The following is a 7,059-nucleotide window of genomic DNA, read 5'->3' on the forward strand; positions in this document are numbered from 1 at the left end:
TTGAAGTAGGAAGTTTACATATACCTCAGCCAAATACATTTAAACTCAGTTTTTCACAATTCCTGACATTTAATGTAAAAAAAAATAAAAGTCCTTGTCTTAGGTCAGTTAGGATCACCACTTTATTTGAAGAATGTGAAATGTCAGAATAATAGATTTATTTTAGCTTTTATTTCTTTCATCACATTCCCAGTGGGTCAGAAGTTTACATACACTCAATTAGTATTTGGTAGCATTGCCTTTAAATTATTTAACTTGGGTCAAACGTTTTGGGTAGCCTTCCACAAGCTTCCCACAATAAGTTGGGTGAATTTTGACCCATTCCTCCTGACAGAGCTGGTGTAACTGAGTCAGGTTTGTAGGTCTCCTTGCTCGCACACACTTTTTCAGTTCTGCCCACACATTTTCTATGGGATTGAGGTCAGGGCTTTTTGATGGCCACTCCAATACCTTAACATTGTTGTCCTTAAGCCATTTTGCCACAACTTTGGAAGTATGCTTGGGGTCATTGTCGTTTTGGAAGACCCATTTGCGACCAAGCTTTAACTTCCTGACTGATGTCTTGAGATGTTGCTTCAATAAATCCACATAATTTTCCTGCCTCATGAAGCCATCTATTTTGTGAGGTGCACCAGTCCCTCCTGCAGCAAAGCACCCCCACAACATGATGCTGCCACCCCTGTGCTTCACAGTTGGTATGGTGTTCTTCGGCTTGCAAGCCTCCCCCTTTTCCCCCCAAACATAACAATGATCATTATGGGCGAACAGTTCTATTTTTTGTTTCATCAGACCAGAGGACATTTCTCCAAAAAGTACAATCTTTGTCCCCATGTGCAGTTGCAAACCGTAGTCTGGCTTTTTATGGTGGTTTTGGAACAGTGGCTTCTTCCTTGCTGAGCGGCCTTTCAGGTTATGTCGATATAGGACTCGTTTAACTGTAGATATAGATACTTTTGTACCTGTTTCCTCCAGCATCTTCATAAGGTCCTTTACTGTTCTGGGATTGATTTGCACTTTTCGCACTAAAGTACGTTCATCTCTAGGAGACAGAACGCGTCTCCTTCCTGAGCATTATGACGGCTGCATCATCCCATGGTGTTTATACTTGCGTACTATTGTTTGTACAGATGAAAGTGGTACCTTCAGGCATTTGGAAATTGCTTCCAAGGATGAACCAGACTTGTGGAGGTCTACAATTCCCTTGATGTCAAGCAAAGAGGCAGTTTGAAGGTAGGCCTTGAAATACATCCACAGGTACACCTCCAATTGACTCTGTCAATTAGCCTATCAGAAGCTTCTAAAGCCATGACATCATTTTCTGGAATTTTCCAAGCTGTTTAAAGGCACAGTCAACTTAGTGTATGTAAACATCTGACCCACTGGAATTGCGATACAGTGAATTATAACTAAAATAATCTGTAAACAATTATTGGAAAAATTACTTGTCATGCACAAAGTAGATGTCCTAAACGACTTGCCAAAACTATAGTTTGTTAATCAATTTGTGGAGTGGTTGAAAAATTAGTTTTAATGACTCCAACCTAAGTGTATGTAAATGTCCGACTTCAACTGTATATATACAAGATATACAGACAAACTAGCTCCACCTCAATCTGTAAATGGCCCATCCAAATACCTACCTCTTCTCCATTTGTTTTATTTACTTTTTTGCACAACAGTATTTCCACAATTTCATTTGCACATATATCACTTCAGTGTTAATTTGCTAAATTGCTATTACTTTGCTACTATGGCCTATTTATTGCCTTACCTCCTTACTCCATTTGCACACACACAGACTTTTCTATTGTGTTATTGACTGTACGTTTGTTTATTCCATGTGTAACTCTGTGTTGTTGTCTGTGTCACACTGCTTTGCTTTATCTTGGCCAAGTCGCAGTTGTAAATGAGAACTTGTTCTCAACTGGCCTGCCTTGTTGAATAAATAAATGTAAGAGCACGGAGTATACAATATACAAGATATACAGACAACCTGTAGAAGCAGAGTTTACACAAATCAACATACGGTATGTGCAATCTTATGTAAGCTAAGAACTACAAGCTTCACTAAACACTAAGCTACATTTTAAATGATGTATGAAGAGATGTTTACCTTTTTTCTTTTTTAAATGTACTGAATGATGTGCGGTGGGAAATATCTATGAGTTTGGTGCATATGTGGACGTGTAGAGAGTACAAAGACCAATGTGCAGTTATAGGATGATAGTGCAGTTATAGGATGATAGTGCAGGGTACTAGGATGATAGAGCAGGGTACTAGGATGATAGGGCAGGGTGCTAGGTTGATAGTGCAGGGTACATAGTCCATGAATGAGAAGATCATCATGAACCAGGTGGTGGGAGGTTTGGGTCATGATTGACCTGAACCTTCCTCTGGTGTGCCTTCTTGGCGATTGCTGTGGTGTTGTCCTCCCACTTGAGGTTGTGGGAGATGATGGACCCCAGGAATTTGAATGTATATCAGCCATGCTTACAGATGAGCCATTGCTTTTAAAGGGGAGAGATGGTGAAGGTTATTTCCTGAAGTCAATCACCATCTCCATGGTTGTGTATGCATTGGCCATGATGCAGTGGCATCTCAACCATAGACATGCTGCAGCGGTTAGAGAGGACCTCTGTAGACCGTATGCTGAGGATGCACACACAGTCCAGACTGGGGAGGAGTGCTGCCATAGTGCCAAGATGAGTCACTGATGTTGATTTGTTGATCTATTATGAGCATAGTGCTGGGGGGATGATTCCATACCATGTGCCACTTTCCAGAGTTGGCTGAAATGTACATCTCTTAGGAAGCCATTGATATAGAGTAGAGTGATACCGTCACGTCACTGCTGCCACTCTGCACTTTGTTTCCTGTATGCTGTGTGCTATTCATGTTGAATTGCTAGCTATACCTGATTTACTGTGCCTCATTCTGTTTGATGTCAATAGGGCGTCTCATTGTATGTGTTTGCTTTTCTATGTCCCTCCCTCTCTTTCTCTCTTCTCTTTCGGTACCCCAGGCTACATTCTCTCCATCTCTCAGTCCTGTGCTCCATGTGACCATATTAAGACAGTGCAAACAGACAGACAGCTAGAAAGTCACGCTCCAGGGATGTGTTTCCTTCGCTTCCATCTGAAAAGCCTGACCTTCCTGTTTATTGAAAAGGAGAATTCCGGATGAGTCTAGTAAATAATTTTAGGGAAGAAGAAGTTGAACAGAAACGTTTAAGGTAATGCATGTGCCATGTTAGTATTCGGTGTCTAAAGTTTCTACAACTCTGACTCAGTGCCTCAGCGCATTGATTGAGGTTAGTCTAAAAAGATAATACTGATCACAGTTTTTAGCCATGTGAACACATTCTCAGAGAACATTGAGTATCTCAGTTGTTTTAAAAGCTGTCTAATAACCAAATTCATATTCTGTAATACACTATGATGGCCTGATTAATTTTTCCACAACAAGATAGATACAGTCAAGTCTATTTCTCTGTGATTCCTCATCCTATCTTTCATAGCTTACTGCATTGCTTTCCCTGGAACAATAGTGCCATCAATCTATCCTCCATTTAGGACAATTTTCCAAGCATTGCCCTTGTTTGCAGCTAACTGTCTCTGTTATGTTTAAGTCAAAATGTTTTATTGGTTCCTGAAGATCAGTCCTGGTGCTTTTTCTTGGCCGACCGCCGTCCAGACTTGACATTTCCGTTCCATAACCTCTTAAACTGAGGGCAGGACTGGTGCGTCAGGTATAGGCTGGCCCTTCCTAAATGTTACGAGAACATCAAGCCATCCATTTTCCCTGACGTGGGGCACCCATCAATTTCAGCCTGAATCCCAGGCTCCGCTCATTAATATATTGTTTCTTCAATTATTAATGGCTCAGGTTGGTATGTTGTGAAATAGCAATAGAGAAATGTACATTCTTTGAATTACAGTAGGTACTGACTAACTGAAAAACATTCTGAACTTACTACAAGACATGAAAGTCAATATAGCTAGAATATTCTTTTGCAGATGATTATCTGTGAACAGATTAGTGATTTTCTAAAGCAGAACTTAAAGCAGTAACAAAACAGTGGCTGAAAAGCTATTGGCTACCTGTGTATGAGGACAGTCAGTACGTGGACTGCATGGGTAGACTGAGAGCCCAGCTGTGTAGCTCAGAGCAGTCTGCTCTCAGTCTGTGTTCCCTGACCCATTAGAATGAGCCCAGTCTAGATGGAACCATGGTTGGTGCAGGGGAGGGAAAAGTCTGCTGTGATTACCTGGACAGATCTGTCTCTGCCAGCGGGGCCAATCAGACTGTGGGGAAGGGAGGAGAGGGCGGTGTCTAAGACATCCTTCTTCCCCCGGCTTACCTGCCAAGCCTCAGTGAACACAGGCTGACTGTATCGGCAGGCTGCGGGCTGCATGGCAGCCTTCAATACTCTGGGACAAGGTGGATGACTGAAATAGAGAAAAAGAAAGGGTTGGAGGTCAGATGATAAAGAGAGGGGGAAAGAGAGAGACCGAGACACAGAGAGATTCAGGACAGCTAGCTTCTGGGCATCCTTGGGGATTGGCAGGTTGACTGTTGGCCCTTTTCTCTCCTGTCTCATGCTGTAGTGAGATGTTATTTTGGAGGGTGTGACTACATCTGTTTTAGTGGCTGGGTGTCTCAACAATGCCACTATTCTGTCCCACTCTCCTTAGCCCTCTGTCTGTTCATCCAGTGAACTCCCCTTCTCAGTCTCTATGGGTAAAAAGTACTCTTCCCCTTCTCAGTCTCTATGGGTAAAAAGTACTCTTCCCCTTCTCAGTCTCTATGGGTAAAAAGTACTCTTCCCCTTCTCAGTCTCTATGGGTAAAAAGTACTCTTCCCCTTCTCAGTCTCTATGGGTAAAAAGTACTCTTCCCCTTCTCAGTCTCTATGGGTAAAAAGTACTCTTCCTCTTCTCAGTCTCTATGGGTAAAAAGTACTCTTCTCCTTCTCAGTCTCTATGGGTAAAAAGTACTCTTCCCCTTCTCAGTCTCTATGGGTAAAAAGTACTCTTCTCCTTCTCAGTCTCTATGGGTAAAAAGTACTCTTCTCCTTCTCAGTCTCTATGGGTAAAAAGTACTCTTCCTCTTCTCAGTCTCTATGGGTAAAAAGTACTCTTCCCCTTCTCAGTCTCTATGGGTAAAAAGTATTCAACTGTGTTCTGCAACCTCTGGAAGTGTTCAGTACAGGTAACTGCCAAAATAATGGAAACATTTGAGCAATTGAGGGATACAAAGTATATTGAAATCAGGTGTGGTTCCTGAGTTAATTAGGCAATTAACATCCCATCATACTTAGGGTCATGAATAAAAATGCTGGGCAGGCCATTATTTTGGCTACCATGGCTATGCCATAAGATGACAATGCACCCATTCACCGGGCACGAGTGGTCACTGAATAGTTTGAGCATGAAAACGTTGTAAACCATATGCCATGGCCGTCTCAGTCACCAGATCTTAACCCAATGTAACACTTATGGAAAATTCTAGAGCAACGCCTGAGACAGCGTTTTCCACCACCATCAACAAAACACCAAATTATTAAATTTCTCGTTGATGAATGGTGTCACATCCCTCCAATAGAGTTCCAGACACTTGCAGAATCTATGTCAAGGTGCATTGACTCTGTTCTGGTGGCCCAACACCCTATTAAGACACTTTATGTTGGTGTTTCCTTTATTTTGGCAGTTACCTGTACTGAGCCCTTAGATGCACTTTCCATGCAGCTGTGATGAAGCAGAGACCCGGGAGGGAGAAGTGAGAGAAGGTAGAAGCAGCACAGCTCTGTGAGGTAAACGCTTTTTGGCAGCGATGATGTCCGCACCCTCTCACTATACTGATGAGGTCGTTACTGTAAGCCAGGCCGTAACCGCTCCCATGATGCATGCTGGCAACCAACTCAATCTGTCTGTGTTTGTGGCCCGCGTGTCTTCCTAGCTCGTATGAACAAACTGCTTCATCATAACTGTTGATTAAGATCATTCATTTCAGGCCGTGGAGGGATGCCTTTCCTCTCTGGTGTTTATGTGGCCCACTGACAGTAAGTACACCATCAGTTTGGGCCGGATTACACATTGTTTTTGCCAGTGGAGGAGACTGATAGGCCCGTTGGCCCAATTTGCTATCCACTGTGACACTAATTGTCCATCTGGTTGAGGGGCTGTAGCCCAGGGTAGTGGTATGGGTAGACTCTTGTCAGAAAGGGTTATTGGGCTGTATATTCATAGAGACAGGGGGGACATCTTCATTGTCTAAAGTGGCTTCCTCGTCTCCTCTCCTTCATCTGAACTAATCTTATAACACAGGTTAACACCTGGTAGGTGTCTTTTGGGAATTTGCATCACCTGCCCTGCTCATTCTAATCAGTGCAAAGCAAGGAAAAGAGATGGATAGAGGAAGCCATTGTAGACAATTGAGATGCACCCAACGTTTCCTCTGCTGTCCAAAAGAGGAACAGTCATTCTTCCCAGAGATGCAGATGGGGCTGTTGTTATTGTCTGTCCGTGGGGACTGTGAGAAGAGTGGTTCTGACAGCAGACTGACAGTAGATGGAGTCTGACAGGCCCTGCAGTGCTTGAAGGGAAAATGTAATCTGTCTGGCACAGAATTACATTACATTAGATTTCTGCCACCATGTTCTTGCCAGTAATGGCCTGTTTAGGAAATGAACAAGCTCCACACTCAATAACTAGCCATATTGGCTGGCTGGGAATTCTTGACAGGGATGAAGGCTTGAGCCCCATCACCATGCAGCCTGAACGGGCTGCTGTAAATAGCCTGTCAAGATAAGACTGTACATCCAGAGTCTTTGTGCAGTGTTGATCTGCTAAACCTATTATGCACTTATTGTGGAAAGGACAATCCTGTCTGATTGATGGCGGAGGAGACAGAGAATTACTACACATGCCTATTCAACATGTTTAATCACTGTTTAGCTGGGCTCAATCTTTTTAATCTATATTAGATGTTATTTGTCAACACAATCTGCTTTCAATGGAGAGTTCTTTTCACTCGGAGCTGTACAACTGCAGGTGTCCAG

This window comes from Oncorhynchus mykiss, chromosome 12 (genome assembly GCF_057628025.1).
Source record: "Oncorhynchus mykiss isolate SJ-2025 chromosome 12, ASM5762802v1, whole genome shotgun sequence".
Lineage (NCBI taxonomy): Eukaryota > Metazoa > Chordata > Actinopteri > Salmoniformes > Salmonidae > Oncorhynchus > Oncorhynchus mykiss.